Below are 19,610 nucleotides of genomic sequence, written 5' to 3' on the forward strand. Positions count from 1 at the left end.
AGGAGACCGAGAAAATGGAGTTACAGTGTTAAGAGGATTCTGATGAGTCATCAACTTTCAGCAATGAAAGACGAAGCGTCGTTATTAACAGAGGATTAGGATATCTCATTACCATCCTTATCCTCATCCTCATCCTTCTCCTCATCATCATTATGACATTATACCTCACACACACACACACACACACACACACACACACACACACACACAAACACACACACACACACACACACAACCACTTTTCTACCACCTAACTAATACATTTAAGACATGTGACGTGAAAGCCTTCGAAATTGCGTTAAGCAAGAAGGTCTGTACCACAATTTGAGCCACACCAATAAACATAAATAAAAAATGTCAATTTTAAGGCATGAAATTTCCAGAGTTTCAAAATATATGTCACATATTATTGTAAATAGACTTGAAAATTATAATTTTAATGTTAAAACAGTGATTTTCAGATATTTTTCGAGAAAGTAATGAGTACTTTTCGTGGGTGTTTATAACGCCTGTAGCAGAATACATTTTGCAGATTAATAAAGACTACGAATTAAGAGGAAGTAACAGTCAAGACCATTTCTTAAAAATTTTCTGCTGAGAGACTGTTTCATTTATTAACAAGATGAAAAGACATAAACTCATTTCTTCTGTTTCAAACAGGTACTCATTAAACGTTTGTTGTTGAGTTAAAAGATTTTAACTGCTTTCACAAACTGTCTATTCAAGGTACAGGAGAATAAAAAAGTCTGATAAGGTCAGGGCCTAATAAGGTGACGTCGAATAACTATAGGTCGGAAGTGCTTCAATACGGAGCTATGAACAAACAGCAGCAATCAAACATCGACGAGAATGTAACAGAATGTGCATTTAACTTGAAATGCCCCAGCTAATAATAAAGATAGCAGCTACTCACCAAAACAGCTAAAGATAATTATTTGAGCTACAGTCATCGCTATTGGAACTAAATATAGCTCTACGGTTGGATTTGTATGACTTTTCTCTGATGGTTGATGGGTAAAGCTTGACTATTGTATCGACTATCATAGAAACACGGCGATTTTATTAATTTGATTAGATAATAACTGCAATCAGCAGTTCTACGTGTGATACTTTAAGGTGCGATGTGCTTTAATGAAGAAATTTAAATCCCACACGTTTTAATTTTTCCTGATATAGGAAAGTGTTATGAACTTTTATTCTGACCAGTATGCAGTAAACTAAGACATCAGTCAACTAAGACACTGAGAAAGAGAAACATGAAATTGACTAACACTCTAGTTTTCCCACATCAGTTTTTTAAAAAATAAATTGTCGAAATTTCTGCCTCCAACATTGGTACAAAACTGATATCCACAAAGAAATTATTGGCTAACGCTCTCGAAAATTACTGGTGTTTAGCGAATCATTGTTGTGACCCTACTGTTCTTACAACTTAACTATATATGACGGTAGTATCTGTTCCCGAAAGAACAGTTACCGTGGATGACCATGCAGCTTTGCTAGAAATGAAATGATAATTAAAGAGACACCCCAGCTGCAAGCCGGCGTTGATACACTTCATTGGGGACATGTTGAAAATGTGTGCCCCGACCGGGACTCGAACCCGGGATCTCCTGCTTACATGGCAGACGCTCTATCCATCTGAGCCACCGCAGGCACAGAGGATAGTGTGTCTGCAGGGACTTATCCCTTGCACGCTCCCCGTGAGATCAACATTCTCAACACGTCCACAACACTACATTCGTAGTGCGCCTAACAGATGTTTGCCCATCATACTCATTACTCGTGGCAGATTAATCTACCAAGTCCACTACGAGTTCGGGCATAGCGTGTGTATTCGCACAAGAAGGTCAAAGGCCGGGAACCCATATTTTTAACTATATATGAGCGTAGTATCTGTTCCCGAAAGAACAGTTACCGTGGATGACCATGCAGCTTTGCTAGAAATGAAATGATAATTAAATAGACACCCTAGCTGCAAGCAGGCGTTGATACACTTCAATGAAGTGTATCAACGCCTGCTTGCAGCTAGGGTGTCTATCTAATTATCATTTCAGTTCTTATAACTATTTCTTCACGATCATTAACATCTGCGCGCTCGTCGCTAGTTGGCAGCTGTTTTATAGCCACGGCTCAATGAAAGTACTTTACCGACCTGTGGTTATCTGGTAAATTTTAACCATTTAACAGCCCCCATACTGATCTAACCTTATTATTAGGTTTTATTTCTGCACTATCAATTTATCTCGAAATAAAGTTTTTCACTTAATTATTAACATGAAACTAACTAAACAATCTTTTATTCACTCTAATTAAGCATTCAGTTTCTTTCTGAACTCGTCAGAATATCATAAGTGGTACTCACGTAAGCGCAATCCGCATTACATAGTTAAATTTTAATTGATGTAATGCAGGTATTACTTTGGTTGCAGGTGATCGGGCTATTCTGTGAGTTAATATCAGGTTGAACTAATCAGTTCTTGTTCATTTATTGTGCTGTGAGTTTCACTAATAGCGAACAGGCCGTATTTTGAAAAGCAAGCAGCTAGAAATGCCTCTTCTTGGAAATTACACTTTGTATATAAAATACTTACCTTTTCATACTGATGCGTCACTTTACTGTGTACATTCCCTCTTCTCAAGAGATGTAAGGCTCTACTCATTTGATAAATAACTTTAAGTAATCTAACTTCTAAAGAATGTTACTACATCCACATACCACATCTAAGAAACAACTAATCTGCGGGAAACGGTTATAAAACAGCTCAGTTTTTATCTGAAATTCGTGACAAGACGTATATTATTTGGTTTAAAATGAATGTTAAGAAAGCACATTCCTCCCACATAATATTCGAAGGTTTTTCAATGTCAGCGAGGGCGTTAATAACGGTAGGAGGCAACAGTAAGCTACAGCGTACGGTTTTCCCAGAATTAATTCCCTTTTACGACCAATATCTGCCCCAGCACAATCAGTCTGCCCTGGCGCCCAAAGCGCTATCCGGCAAGGGATGGTTCGATGTGTGGGCACATCCGAGATTGAACAGACCGGGAGCAGGTGGAAGGGGGAAACTATCAGCGTCCACAACAGCCACTGCCGCGGGCACCGGATGGGACAGCCAATCACATGCGCTGACCGAATGCACCCACGACGTCGCACAACTATGGCCGCACGTCTCGGCCTTGACAGGTTCGGGAACGAATGTTCGGCGTTCTACTGCCTTTGATTTGGAACATCGAGTATTGAGTAACCTAAAATTGAATTCAACTCAAAGTCCTTTCGTCGATGGTGATCTTCCACGAAAATTGTTTGCAGGCTTTTGAGAAGCATTATAATGAAATACTGAGCTGCGTACTGCTTTAAACAAGAGGAAGGAAAATATTCTTTCATTCGTATACGTGATGAACAGTCTTCAGTTCCCCCCCTTCCCCACCTCCCCCACCCCCTAGGGCTATCCCCACTCAGATTTTTCGTAGACTTTTTGAAGATCATGCAAACACTGGGAACTCCAGTTGTCTTAAACTAAATGTGGCTATAATGAACGGGAGAAGAAACTGGTAGCAGACAAGACCGTCTATGGAGCAAGCAAATTATTCGCCTTTACTATCTAACAGAAGTAAAGAAACTTAAATCACAATCACTGTACGTGTTTAACTACGGTTCCATTTCCATAACTCAAGTGCTACAGCGCTGCCGTTGCATTTTCATAGCACAGATTGTGGCGGTGCTCGATAATGGAACGAAAGGTATCTGATGAAGTCCTCTGAATGTGCAAGACATGTTTTGTTTGTCAGATTCCGTCAGACCATGGCCGAAGCTACTTCGTCGTAGAACGAATTAGAGAGTGATGAATTAGAACATTCATGAACAAAATAAACTAACGAATTAACAAAACGCGAAAAAATTGTGGGATTAAGCGAATAAATAATACATTACAGAGGGAAGTTCTCAACTACTCCAAGGAAGATTTGTAGAGAATACGAGTGTGCCACAGGGAAATTGAACACTTGTGGATTATTAATTTTTTAAGCTTGCTCAAAGCCTATTGATAATGAAATCTGATCAATAATTCACCCCTTTCTCTACAGTGTTTAAGAAACTGTTATCAAAGTGCAAATCTTTTTCAGCACGACTGTTGCACTTTCTACTCAATAAGTCATTATTGCTAAAAAGAATCCCTTGATGGACTGCATCGTCAGGGATGATGGAGGTAGAATTCCGAAACAGCTGAAGAACAGCCTTTAGGACGTTGCTGACTAACACCGTGTATCTGTCTAACTGTGCATTTCAAAGCTAAAAATATTCTCTATAAGCGCACAGAGTTGCCCCAAAATGGTAAACGATTTGAAATGTCTCATGTATTACGTTGTTACAATTTTATCACTCTGTCAGCCACGTCAACACACCATGGGCATTTCTTCAGTGTTGATAAACGAGTGCGGTAGCAGAGCAGTTCTACATATACATCTACATATATATTCCGCTAGCCACCAAGCGGTGTGTGGCGGAGGGTACAATTCACGCCAAAGTCATATTTACCCCCTCTGTTCCACTCGCGGATCGCACGAGGGAAAAACGTCTCTCTGAACGCCTCAGTACGAGCTCTAATTTCCCTTATCTTTGAATGGTGATCATTGTGCGATTTAGAAGTTTGTGGGTAATAATATATGCTCTGCATCCTCGGCGAAGATCGGAATGTAGTGATCATCCCCTTCCGTTTAGCGAGTCGTCTATCTGCAAGAGTATCCCATTTCAAACTTTCTATGAGCTGGAGACACTAGATTCGCATTCCATAGGATTGAGATCCAAATTGTGCCCGGTTTTTCAGATTTAAGGTTCCCTAAATAGAGTACGGCAAATTCTAGGATGATTCCATTGTAAAGAACACATCCAGTTTCCTTCCTCACCCTTGTCTTGTACGAGCTTCCTCCTTCTCTAACAAACTCGTCATTTACGGTTTCTTTTCGTGTTGTTGTTAATGTTTTTGACTTAATAATGGAGCACTTTATTTGTCCAACAGAGATGGACATAGTAATCCACTGTGTGATGATGCGTCGATAATTCAAATATGGGAAATGGCACTGAGAACCTGGCAGGTGTGTGACTAGATACCAGTTTCATCACGATGAGCATCATCAGTATGAAAGGAAAACGTTGACGTCATTGTTAGCATAAAACAATTTTCCATACGTCATCATTTCCGCTTTCCGTCGTTCCCTTGTTGCTTCCAAATTCCAGCAATTGTGTTCCACCGTTGCATCTAAATGAAAGATAGTTTGTTTTTGCCATAAACGTTTCACTTCTTTTATTTATGAAGCATCTTCAGTGGCTGCAGTTCCTGTTTCTTTTCATTCATATGCTAAATGTATTATGTGGTAGTTACAATACGTTACTAAGTTACATTTTCTCATGTTTGTTAGTTATGACATGGAGTAACAACATTGGAAATGGTAACACGAAACGATTATTTAACCTCACGAAATTTGTGCTACAAAAGTTGTTTCTAATCTGAAAAGCAAGACAAAAACGTAAGAAATTGTAACATAGTAACATATTGTAACTACTACATAACACATTCATTAAGTGCACAAAAATGAAAGATGTATTACAGGCCAGTGAAGATGGTTCACAAATAAAAGGAGTGAAACGCGTGTGTCAAAAACAAATTGCATTTCATTTAGTTGCAAAGACGGAACATATCTTCATTAGTTCTCCATTCATTCGCAAGTAAAGCAAAGACCTTTCAGTTAACACACAAAATTCAATAGGAAGAATAATGATAAGAATGCGATAATTTATTAATACTTAACAATAAAATAATCTCACCATAATTATTTTAAAAAAAGAAGCATACAATTTCTGCGGGGACGCGAAAGGAGAAAACTGCATAATTGAGTTCAACGTAAAATTTTCGCTGCTAATCATTTTCTATAATTGATGAAAGCAGTACGATACAGCAGAACATAACGGATGTGTGTGAAATATGACGGACTGATTCACTGTTCTGATAATATCGGTATCGGATAAGAACTGTGGATGTAATCGCCCGTGGCCTTTTTAAAAGCCTATCGAAAACAGGGAATGTGCATAGTAAGTCACACATGAGTATGAGTACATAAAAATTTTATACACTGTATGAAGTGTACCTCTAAACAAGAGGCATTTCTTATTACTTGTTTGCAGAATATAGCCTGTTGGGGTAACTATTAGCGACACTAACATCATAATAAATCAATAAGAATGGATTAGTTCAAAGAGAATTGAGAATGAAAACGTGGTTCAAGTATGCTGTATTCTTTTAATTATCTGTGCAATAAGCCAATTCCAACCTTGTAATTCATCGCTGGTACGTTTACAATGAAAACTGAAGCTGGAAACTTAAGATACCTGCTCGAAAATGACTCAAGGTTGGAATTGGCCGATCACTCAAGTAATAAAAAGAACGCAGCCAACTTGAACCATGTTTTCATTCTCAAAACACGGTGAAGCTGTGGACCTTCACAAAAACAAAAATTTTAAAAAGATTAGTTCAAATTGGCGTTGACTCACAGAATTGCCTGATCACCTGCAAAACCAAATAATACTTCCATTAAATCAATTAATACGTAACCGTATAAGGCAGATTGCGTTTACGTGAGTATTACTTATGCATTGTAACCTGCATAATGTTCTGACGAGCCCAGAAATAAATTATAATTAAAGTGAATAAAAGAATGTTTGAACCGTTTTATTTTAATTATTAAGTGCAAAATTTTATTTCGAGGTAAAAATGATAGAGAGGAAATGAAACCTGTTAATGAGATTAGATCAGGCCAGGTGATGTTGAATCGTCCAAAATTCATCAGATAATTACAAATCGTAAAAACATTATTTTTTAGCAACGGCCAGCAGCTGAAAGCTAGAATTTATGAAACGTTTTAGATATATTTTATTACACTGACGCACCTCTATCATAGGGAAATAGAATCCGTCTTTACTGTGAGCGAAACGAACAGCTACAAAAATCATATTCAAAACATTAGTACCTATGAGACTGCGAGACGTTCGTTCAACAGACATGAATGGAATGTCATCATACTGATAACTTTACTTATTTCTTAGTGTATGCATTTAAATTCAGGAATTGTGATTCAGCGTAATAAAATAGACAAAATGTTTCAAAAATTCTAGCCTTCAGCAACGCTTGATTATAGACGTATATAATTCTCTGAACTGTTGTCTGGAGCCTTTCCATGAATCACTACATCGATCGTGTTGCCTGATTTGTCCGATAGTTCTAAGTGAGACTGACGTTACGTATTACTCATTAGCTATGACGGTAGAACCGGCGCTACAGCGAATCGTGTTATGTACAGTGACGGTCAGCGCAGTCAACTCGTGTACTGTTCACACTTGAGAGAACGTTTTTGTAAATGTTTTAGCTCTTGATCAGCGTGAGTAGAGTTTTTTGCCTTCCAGAGAAAGAGAATATGCAATGCAGTTGAGGTAAATTATTCAGTACCTACCTGTGCTAGAGTGAGATATTACTAGCACACGAGAGTACAAGGTGAGGTAATAAAAACGTTGTGAGTAATCAGATTACGTATTTAAACTAGTCGGTATCGACGCTGTTTGTATAAAAGACACGTAGACAATCTTTTAGTACCCACTGTCTATTTTAAAGGAATTAAATAAAGAATAACTGAGCAACTCCTCTTTTTACTAGTACCATTTTTAGCAATTGAGCGTAAAAAGAAACATGGTAAAGTCAAATGGTGAAAGAAACATGTTGAAGTTTTTTAAGCCTACACTAGACATAAAAAGTAAAAATAAATTAAGAACAATTTAGATCCCTGGCTAAAATATTTGCTACGCCATAAAATAAGGACACATGTACCTTTGCAGTGATCTAGATAGTGTGAAACTAGTATCAGGCAGTCATATGACCGTACATTACAAATCCAAGTCATTGCACCGAAGTGGTAAATGTGGACCATTCGGTTGGAATTCATCAACGCAGTAAGGAAGGTCAACACTGGAAACGTGACGGAATGGCAGAAAGGAATATCGTGTTCGAGCGTATCCGTGAAATCAGTCCGTCAGTAAAATGGTCATCTTACAGAGGTTCCCCAAGTTATGATACCATACGAGATAACAAGCTGAAAGTAAGCGAAGTGTACAACTCTTCGCGATTCAGTGTCAGAGACGGTTGAGTTTATTCTTTTAGTGAAGGTAACCACATTTAATTTCTGCACAAGAAATTTAATGTGATACCTCCAAGAAAGATTTTCACCTACCACCAGTCTAAGGAATTTAAAATGGTAGTTTTCACTCACTGTTTCACCACCTTTGGTCAGTAACATTTCGCTTTTAAAATAATTTCGTTGCACAAACTGTATGCATAACATTTTGATGCAGTTAATCGTTAATCTATTCTTTGAAAGCCTCCTGATGGTGTTATCTACTACCCTGTTAGCTACATCGTTTGTATTATATTCGATGTCTTTCTCAATAACACATTGTCACGTGCAAAGAAAAAATTTTTTGAATGAGTTATCATGTTTAGTGGCAGAATATTAATATAAATTAAGAAAAGCAACGGACACAAAAAACAACCCTGTGGCAAACCCCACTCTAGATTACTCAAGTCAGATTTAAATCTCCCTCCCGGCTGTTGACTATGGATGACAATCTTTTGCTTTCTGTTTGAGACATGAAGTGAACCATTGTTGAACTTTTTCCCCTTTTTCCATGAAAACGTTTTGATAGTTCACAAAAGCCGCGTGGGGTAGCCGCGTGGTCTTGGGCGCTTTGTCACGGTCCGCGAGACTGCTCCGTCAAGGGTTCGAGTCCCCTCTCGGGCATGAATGTGTGTGTTGTCCTTGACGTAAGTTAGTTTCAGTTAGATTAAGTTAAATTAAGTAGTGCTTAAGCTTAGATACCGATGACCTCAGCAGTTTGGTCCCATAAGACATTACCACAAATTTCCAAAATAGTCGACAAAATTTACAGCATTTGTTAACTCAAAGAAAATATCCACTGTGCTTAGCCTATAGTTTAGTCCTGCTAGTGCCTCACACTCTTCTCTCTGGATACTTCTTTCCACAAGCGTAAATGCGAGTCTGACAACAAATTATGTGTATCGAGTTGAGGCATTACTCTGTTACAGATTGATTTCTCAAAATGTTTCGGAAACTGTGGTAGCAAACAAGCTGACTAATAATTGTCTATATTCTCTCCTCCACCGTTTTCATAAAGTGGTTTCTTTAACGAGTATTTCACTCTGTCGGGAAACTGATCACACCTGAAAAACACACTGCATCGGTACTGAGTACAGAACTACACTATGTCATCAAAAGTATCCGGACTACCCGAAAACATACGTTTTCCATATTTGATGCATTGTGCTGCCACCTACTGCCAGGTACTCCATATCAGCGACCTCAGTAGTCATTAGACATCGTGAGGGAGCAGAATGGGGCGCTCCGCGGAACTATCGGACTTAGAACGTGGTCAGGTGATTGGGAGTCATTTACGTCATACGTCTGTAAGCGAGATTTCCACACTCCTAAACATCCCTAGGTCCACTGCTTCCTACGTGACAGTGTAAATGGAAATGATCGTATGGCATTGTTGGCCGGAAGACCCCATTCGGGGGAGTTCGGCAGCCGTATTGCAAGTCCTTTTTAGGTGACGCCACATCGGCGACTTGCAAGTCAATGATGATGACGCGACAGTGAAGTGGAAACTTGAAGGGACACGTACAGCACAAAAGCGTACAGGCTGACCTCGGCTGTTAACTGACAGTTGAAGAGGGCCGTAATGTGTAATAGGCAGACATCTATCCAGACCATCACACAGGAATTCCAAATTGCATCAGGATCCACTGCAAGTACTATGACAGTTAGGCGGGAGGTGAGAAAACTTGTATTTCATGGTCGAGCGGCTGCTCATAAGTCATACACAAGCCGGTAAATGCCAAACGAAGCCTCGCTTGATGTAAGGAGCGTAAACATTTGACGATTGAACAGTGGAAAAACGTTGTATGGATTGGCGAATCACAGTACACAATGTGGCGATCCGATGGCAGGGTGTGGATATGGCGAATGCCCGGTGAACGTCATCTGTCACATGTGTAATATTCGTACGTGGTGGTGTTATCGTGTGGTCGTGTTTTTCATGGAGGAGGCTTGCATCCCTTGTTGTTTTGCGTGGAACTACCTCAGTACAGGCCTAGATTGATGTTTTAAGCTGTTGAAGAGGAATCCGGTGATGGCGATTGCATGTTTCAACACAATCGAGCACCTGTTCATAATGCACTGCCTGTGGCGGAGTGGTTACACGACAATAAAATCCCTGTAATGGACTGTCCTGCACAGAGTCCAGACCTGAATCCTACACAACACCTTTGGGTAGTTTTGGAACGCCGACTTCATGCCAGGCCTCACCGACCGACATCGATACCTCTCCTCAGTGCAGCACTCCGTGAAGAATGGGCTGCCATTCCCCAAGAAACCTTCCAGAACCTGACTGAATATATGGCTGCGACAGTGGCAGCTGTCAACAAGGGTAAGGGTGGGCCAACACCATACTGAATTCCAGCATTACCGATGGAGGGCGCCACGAACTTGTAAGTCATTTTCAGCCAGGTGTCCGGATAATTTTGATCACATAGTGTAACATATGGTGTGCTGATCTTCATAATCCTACTTCATACTTCACCGTGCCTATGGGAGTCTTTACTCTTCAATGATTTAATAATTGATAGAGTCTCATTTTTGCTTTTTCCTTGTAACTGCCCGTCCGCCTCCGTAGTTGAATGCTCGACGTGGCTGACTGCCATGGAGGGATTCCGGTTCGATTCCCGGTACAGTAATTTGGGAGGACTGGTGCGGGGTCACTCAGCCATGCGAGGCCAGCTGAGGAACTACGCGAAAGATTAGTAGTTGTTTCATTTCAAGAGATCCGACAACGGCAGCGAAAACGTGAACTGACCACATGTCCCTCCGCACCGCATCCAATGATGCCACTGGCAGAGTATAACACGGCGGTCAGGGCCTGAACACCGAGCTAACTTCTAGCTACATGTGATATTACTGTCTCGGAAACACACCAGCTATTAAGAGTTCTGCATGTTTATTGTACAAAATTTAATTTTGGTTTAACTTGCCGACTATTAAATGGCACTAATCATAAATATTTTACACAACAGTCGTGGATTACTAACAGGTTCATTCGCAAACAAGACAGGTGTAATACGTTGACCACCTACATTCTGCCCTGATAACCCTTCCAAAATCGACCAAAGAGTTGTAATTTTCTCTTGAGATATTTATAATCCCTTGGTGTAATGCAGTTTTTTAGCCCGTCTGTTGACACTCTTCAATACAAACTAGCAAACAGGCAATCTCTATATTCCTCTCGAATAGATCTGAAGCATTATTTCACAGTTTTGAATGAGTGATTCCGCCACGTTGGAGTGCATGTTTGGTTGAACCGCAGAATCCTACACACAGTTGGTGACCGGATATTAGTGCCTTAAGCCGTCGGCATACGGACGGTGCACTCTAACGTAAGCGTTGAGCTTGCCAAGATTCTGACGTCACAGCGTGGCAAAAGCACGTTGGGGAGTCTTTCTGAACGTGTAGAGTAGATATTCCGAACGTGCGTTTCAACTAAACCAATGAGTTGGAAGAGCGCCACCTACGTCACATGTACGCCACCGCTTTTCGGTACAGAGTCTGGAGACGCGACACCGTCTTTCAGTTGAAGCCCATATCTGGTGGCTCTTATTGAACATATGCCGTTGCAAAGCATCAGCAGAGTGATCTCTCGAAGACTCGTCGTTTATCGGTAAGATTTATTGTTATAAAATGACAAGAAATCTACAAGACGTGGTATCATGTTGTAAATGTTCAGTGCAGCATAATGGATAGAGGCGCACAGTTATAAAGGGATGAATTCCAGATTGGTGTACCTCTATATCTCATATTTTTTACTCACCTTCGCGTTTTCTAATAGATTCTGAGACATTATTATTAATGTAGTACATGTATATTCTATAATAATCGATGTTATGTAAATATAAGTGCGCTCTCGGTTAGAGGAGTGTATGTTCGATTGGCTTTATCTGCAGGGTTTTCGGAGAGTTCCGTTATAAACTTCTAGGGATTTCAGAGGTAAGTGGGTACTAATACTTTGAATAGGAATCCATAGTAAACCACGTCCGGAATTTTTCGGTTTCCGTTCTACGACGGTTTCAATTCAGATGTTTAACTCGTCCACTTCCGCTTAAGGAATTGAATTAGGCGTGACGCAGTACAATTATTAGATAACAGTTCGAAAGGGATCATTACGGAACATTTATTTATCACAGTTCATGCAAAGTTTAATTTACTAGACTCCTGCACTAGAAATTGAAGAGACACCATATGGGATGGAGGGTATCAGAATATGCTTCGTAAGTACAATGTCTGAAACAACGTTCGTGATCGCCAGACAGGGCCGCTGTTGTAATGTATCAGCCCTGTTCTGAACGTACAGTATGCTAGGCTCTGTTTTTGTTTGAAATAATGTAAGCACTTAAGGTTTAAGTTTTATTACAAACAAATGTGTTAAACTGATAAATGGTTGTTTCGTTATGTTTCCCTTCGAATTGTTACGTAATAACTGTACTGTGTCACACCTAATTCAATTCCACAAGTAAAAGTGGATGAGTTTAACATCTGAATTGAAACCGTCAAGGAACGGAAATCGAACGTCTCCGGACATGAGTTACTATTCTAGGTCTTATGTAGCCACTTCCCTCTACAAATCCTAGAGGTCTGTAACAGGAATATCCGAACACCCTTTGTAAGAGCTTTTTGCTCAGCTTGTACTAAGAGATTTTGAACTTAGTCTTATAGTCAACATTTTCTAAAGATTCTGCTTCGGAATAGAAGCAGCGATCGAATAAGAATGACCTTAGGGTTTTCCTGAAAAACTAGAATGATGAAATAATTTTTTATCTTAGGTGGAAGACTATTGTAAATTGGCATCGCATTATTTGTAATGGAGTTTTTGTAATCTGATTATCTTACTGATTGTATATGGGACTTTGCTTTTTGTCTCATAACGTGTTCATGGATATTGAAGTTTTTATTAAATATACTAATGACAGAACAACATGACTAGCATAAGGAAAAGGCAGGACGTGTGCGTTTTAATAGAACTGACGTAAGAATTTTACGTTCGACCATTTCGTAAAGAAACAATGTGACTACGAGTAAGACAAAGCCGACAACTGCAGCTAAAGACATCTGTTATCGAGTACACCACGTTGAGACACCCATACTGTATGCACAAGTCTCATCGTTTCTGAGCGTTCAGTAGCGCGTTCACCTCCACATGCTCAACGTTGATGTTCTAATGCACGGCCAGTGTGGCGACTGCTTTACCTTCATGTAGCCGGTTCGGCGGACAGACGCAGCGCTGTGAGACTAAGCGACCGCGCGTTCATTGTGTTTATTCTTCTCCGGTCCAAAAGTTCATATAACTTCAGTGTGCTCTGTTACCCTTTTTCATTTTGCAGTCTGGAACTAAATGAAAGAGGAGACTACGTTTCCATAGGTAGACAGGGTTTGCTGCCACGGTGCTGCCCACAGAGAATCCCAGCCTGGCATCTGAATCGACGGTTATTTCTAATTTTGGAATTCCTTGTAGGAAGAAGTACGTGACAGAACTAGATAGCCACCCCTATACGGCTATAGTTCGGGTCTGAGACATTATTTCAAAAGTGGGAATGAGTGACTGCATTATACTCCTGATAAAACAAAGGCGTTAGCTGCTGTTGACGATGATGATTATGATTTTTACGATTAAGACAGGATTTAGGGAGTTCTACTCTCGTGTTCTTTGGACGAATACTAGAGTACTCTGGGACAAATGTAGTAAAAAAACGCTAAAAGTTAAAAATGTTAAAGTGAAATTAACATGCACTGAAGGTGAATGCGTACATTGTTAGGTATTGAAACTTAGGATAAAATAAGTACAATAACCAATACCGAAAAAATTGAAAACGACTAACCTTTGATGGATAACCGTTAGCCAGATACTGAATGAGGCATCCACTCTGAAAGCTTTATCCATAGTCCAGACAAAACAAAATTGTAAATCACACATCGCAGTCGCTTTATCATTTACTAAAGGAGAAACCTGGACTTCTGTTAAATTTACTACTGCCATCTCAGTAGCATAAAAAATATATTGCTGTAGCATCATGACTCCATCTATTATAATGAACTGCTCTTTCTACGTTCAGCAAAACGACTTCGTATAGAGCGAAACGAGCGTTGGCCTGAGGCCCACACACCGTTTCACTACAACGTGTGCTCAGCACTAGAAATTCTTGTTCAGGAAGCGAACGAAACGGAAAAAGCTGGACAGCTTCTCTGAAGGGTGAAGTTGGGCAATGTTATAGTCCCAGCTATCCTCCTCCTGGAGCTGACTAAACAAGAAAATCAGAACGAATCAAGTCATCATCACCCAATGGCTACACTTGGCTGCTACACTCTGTTGTCCCTCACAGGTGGGGGTGTTGCTGTTGGAGAAGTATTAGCCAGCAGAGTCTCATAAATGTCACATACCCATCCCCCCCCCACCCCCCAATACCCCCCATCAGATGGTTCAAATGGCTCTGAGCACTATGCGACTTAACTTCTGAGGTCATCAGTCGCCTAGAACTTAGAACTAATTAAACCTAACTAACCTAAGGACATCACACACATCCATGCCCGAGGCAGGATTCGAACCTGCGACCGTAGCGGTCGCTCGGCTCCAGACTGTAGCGCCCAGAACTGCACGGCCACTCCGGCCGGCCCCATCAGATGCTCGCTGACGTTTTCTATATACGACTGTATCGGGAGTGTACTTGATGTCGAATGCCACCGTCTTCATCAGCTGTTTACTTCGAAGTGCAGAGCGCTGCGGTGCCAAATGAAGCATCCACTCACCTACCAAAGACTTCGTCTCTAGTAGCTGCAGGCGTACGCCTGAGCTGGTGTCAGCATGCAGATAACTTAATATAATCGCACCACTGTTCCACGTGCTGGATGACCGTTTTCTTCTGGTGCTCACCTTCCTGGTGGGTCGCATTTTGGATTCTTAGTTAGGGGCTGCCAAGTCTTTTTCGATGTACACCGATTCATGGGGTCCTTCATTGTCGATGATAACCAACCATGCGGGCATACGCCTTCGACTCCAGCCACGCTGGACGACACAGTTTAACACCTTCCTTTCCGGTGTGGTACGTGGCAAACTGAAGTTAGTCAGGCAACCAAGGCCTGCGTCAAACACATTTCGGCCACAGCTACGCCGACGCCACTGTCAGTCGCTGCTAGCGCATGCTGTGCTGTTTCATTAGCCGGCGGTTGCTGACCTCGGCGCCCGGCGCGTCGGCAACCACCGTCTTCATTGAGGGGTAGTAACCTCCTGCTTACTGCAATCCCGTCTCTGTATAAAAATGAATAAAAGAGTAATGTAAATAGAGATGTTTTACTAACGACTTACAGTGACCGCCATCTCTACAACCCATTTCCAAGAGAGCAGCCGGAACCTTTTCTGACTTACAAACGGCCGCTTCCTCCGCCGCCTAGTAATCGCTTCCAGACCCTAGCGTAGGTTAATTCTATACCCACATGTGTAATGGTACGATGTCCAATATGAAGTCAGGTAAGTACCGGTTGGTTATAATGAAAGTGCAGCTACCCACGGAGATCAACTGTCGACTGTAATTATCGTATGGCAGCGAAACTTGGTACATATGCTAACCGTTAATGGGCAACTAATTTGTTCTGGAAAACAAATTAGTTCCAATTTTTTCACCAGGCGCAAATTTGGCGCTGTATGCTGTTTGTATCACGGTATGACATCAACGCTGTCATTTGATAAGCCATAGAGTTAGTGAACAGTATGTCTTTCGCGAGGAGAGACCGTGTGCTGTTAGTAGAACTCTTTTATGTGTACGGCAGAAATTAGAGTGCTGCATTGAGAGAGTATTGCAGACAGAAAGGCCTAAAGAGAGACCCGATGTCATTAAATAGTTTAAAAAAGATAATAATGAAATTCAAAAACACAGGTGAGCTTGGTGTGGCGTCAGGAAGAGGGTGGCGTCCTATCCCGGTGGAAGTTATTGACGATGTTGCTGCTGCTGTAATCGACCATGTAGCACGTGCCCTGGGTTGTGCTAGTGCAGTTTCACGAGAGTTGTCCATCCAATGGAAAATTTTGCGATCTATTTTACATTGGTCCCGCACAAGATCTAGACGGTGCAGCAACTGAAACTGCATGATTCACAGCAAAGTACTGAATTTGCTCTTCGGTTTCTGGCACGGATAGAACTTGATGACATGTGGTCGGGCAGTATTCTATGGAGTGACGAGGAACATTTTACACTACAGAGTGCAGTGAATACGACGGCCGGAGTGGCCGTGAGGTTCTAGGCGCTAGTCTGGAACCGGGCGACCGCTACGGTCGCAGGTTCGAATCCTGCCTCGGGCATGGATGTGTGTGATGTCCTTAGGTTAGTTGGGTTTAATTAGTTCTAAGTTCTAGGCGACTGATGACCTCAAAAGTTAAGTCGCATAGTGCTCCGAGCCATTTTGCAGTGAATACACAGAACTGCCGAATTTGGGGTAATGTTATACCCGTGTTGTGCACGAAGAACAAATGCACTCACCGTATGTGAATGTGTGGAGTGGACTCACAAGCGCCTTCACTCTCGGTCCGTTCTTCTTTGAAGAGAATACACCCAGAATTCCCGTAACTTCTGTGCGTTATTGAGAGTTCCTTGTAAAGCATGTGATCCCGGCTTTGGAAGAGCACCACTGTTTTCATGCACAATGGAACAACACCGCGTGTCACTCGTCCATTGAAAGAGCTGCTTAATAAAACGTTCCACGAACGTGTTACCTGCAAAGGTTTTCCAGATACGTGGCCTGCACGATCACCTGATCTGTGACTTTTGGCTCGGGGATATCTAAAAGTACGCATCTACCAGGGACACTTTCGGTCTCTACCCGATCTGAAGGCCAGTTCACGGGAACTGCTGCAAGCAACTGTTGATCACGTCGTTCTACGGAAGCAGCATCTCGTCGACAAACTGTGTAAGTGGTGGTTAGTAATAACACCAACATTATGCCCATCTCACTTATTTGATCTTTTCTGCCCATATACCGTTCATAATTCGTTATACACGGAAACATTTCCATACGTCTTTCTTGCATTCAGAGCGACAGGTTAGCATCTCGTGACCAGAATTGGAGCTAAGTTTTTTCCAGAGTTAATGGGTTCCGTATTAACGCATTATAGTATCTACCAAGTTTCGCTGTCATAGAATAATTACAGCCTACACTAGACCTCTTTGAGTAGCTGCACTTTAATTATAACCACCCAGTATTATTCTTCTGATACGAAGGGAAAACACTTGGTTTCTAAATAAGCTTGATTGTTTCCCTTAACTGATTTATGCTCTGTTATCAAACAGAATTCAGTCATCCCCTCCCTAGTGATATATATTACTATTATATTTTATAGACCATTTTATCAATTGGGTACATTTGCACCAATGCATAAACAGCGCTATCGTTGTCAGAGTAGATTACAAAAAATTTTCATTCAGTCACATCTCGCCTTCTCCAATTCCTTCATGATCGCGGGCAACTTGAAATTATAAGCGGAGTAGATACATGATAGGCTGATCCTTAAGCTACAGTCATTGGAACAGCGAAGGGAGTTTCCCCGTGTGCATACACGATGTTATAAGCGTGGTGCTTATCTGAGATATTTTAGAACAACATTTGCAGTGCTTCCTTTCGGAAAATCAATCTAATGTAAAAGAATTCTAGTCCTCTTGAGAAGCGAAAGAGGTTAATTAATTCAACTTTGAGGTACAACATAAGAATTCGCCGCAACATGTCCTGAAAGATAGCTAATTCTAGCAGGCCCAAAGAGTCTCACTGCTCGTGAAATATTCTTCAAAAGTCCATCTATGTGCGGGTGAGCAAAAGTATTGTTGCAGGCACCTACGGTACTAAGAATGCTTTTTTTTCTTGCTTCGTGAGGATGCTCCGCCTAGTTAGAAGAAGCAGTTGGCCAACCTGGATGAAGAGGTAGGGAATGGGGCTAGTTTTAACCGCAAGTGTGACTTAAGCTTAATTCTTTCCTGGTGCACGCTATCCAACAGGGCCACATTTACGCCCAGTCTGCCTCACGGCGGCCCGCTAAACAGAGTGGCCCGCAAAACGATAATTTAAAATGCAAATAAAAGTTTGTTTGAAAACACTGGTAAGTGGACACATACTGCTAAGTACTCTGTAAAGTGACTCGATTTTTTAGTCACTGAAATAACATTATATATGTTCCCAACCCGTGAAGTTTCATTAAGTTTCCTCCTCCCATCGTGGGTGCTTCAATTTTCTTCTCTGGCGGTGCAGCATTCCTTATTGTTCCACAATGAGGTACTTGCACTGCGCAGAGCTGCACGTGCTGGCGACTACGGTTCCTATGTGCTTGTTGTTTCTCGACGCTCCTCACTTGTAGTCCGCCACATATTTACGAGTTTTTTCTGTCTTTTGGCCCATCTATCCACTGTTACAGTCCAAATTAGTCGGGGAGACATGCCTGTCAGCATGGTGTTCTCTGTGAGATTTTATCTTGGGGGCGGTAATCTTCCCCGAATCGAGGTACTCGCATTACACCCTTGACGCGGAAGCACAGGGAAAGCCCAGTGCCTGCACGACTAGAGAGACTGAGTACCTGTTCCTCAGGCACCAATCTGGCCACGACAGATGTTCCCATATCGCACAGCTTGCTCATCTTGCAGTTTACTGTTAGGCCGACGCACAGCACAATGTCTGATGATATCCAGGTCACATGGTACACCGAAGAATTTCTTTCACCGTGGCTACAGGAACACTCTTTTTCCAACACAACAGTTAAATCTGATTCAAATATTTGTGAGTACAAAAGGAATGTACCGAATGCTAAATTAATCGATAAGACATTACTGAATTTCTTAACGAAACATGGGAATAGTATCGGGTAAAGAACAGCGTCCATTGCGGTATACAAAGATAGCGACCTGGAATTGAATTAAATTGTGATCTCATACACAAGAACAAACGATCTGGTGTTTATCTGGGTAAGTTTCAGAATCCTCAGACGCGAATAGTAAAAAGACACCTGAGGCCACACAGCATATGAAACCCAAGTCACACAATGATAGTACAATGTGGGAAACATTTTTGAGAGCCCACTGGTATAATTATATATTACCTAGGGAAAATACGGATAGTCTTGAGGAATTCTGCTGGTAGTGTTATAGTATTTGATTATTATCCATAAGAACCACATTGAAAACACTCATCTGCAAGATTCTTGACAACAAACAGTCTAATCCTTAGAAGCAATGACTGAAAGGCAACATGAACTGGTGGTAACGACGCCATCGTCGCTATAACATTTACGAGCGGATGGTGATTATTTCACCTACACAGTGATTGGTCGTACAGAGAAGCAGTTGCTGACACTTAAACATATCATTTGTCACTCTCTGAACTAATACGTCTCATTCCTATTTAATATTATCATTCTAAAA

The 19,610-nt window shown here is 41.2% G+C and overlaps 1 non-coding gene across 1 annotated transcript; it reads right to left on the reverse strand.

Moving 5' to 3' along the window:
- Nucleotides 1-1,582: 1,582 nt before the first annotated feature.
- Trnat-ugu (transfer RNA threonine (anticodon UGU)) lies at nucleotides 1,583-1,657 on the reverse strand. The gene has a single exon. It is a non-coding gene; the product is annotated as a tRNA-Thr (tRNA).
- Between the last annotated feature and the right edge of the window lie 17,953 nt (nucleotides 1,658-19,610).

This window comes from Schistocerca serialis, chromosome 3 (assembly GCF_023864345.2).
Source record: "Schistocerca serialis cubense isolate TAMUIC-IGC-003099 chromosome 3, iqSchSeri2.2, whole genome shotgun sequence".
Classification (NCBI taxonomy): Eukaryota; Metazoa; Arthropoda; class Insecta; order Orthoptera; family Acrididae; genus Schistocerca; species Schistocerca serialis.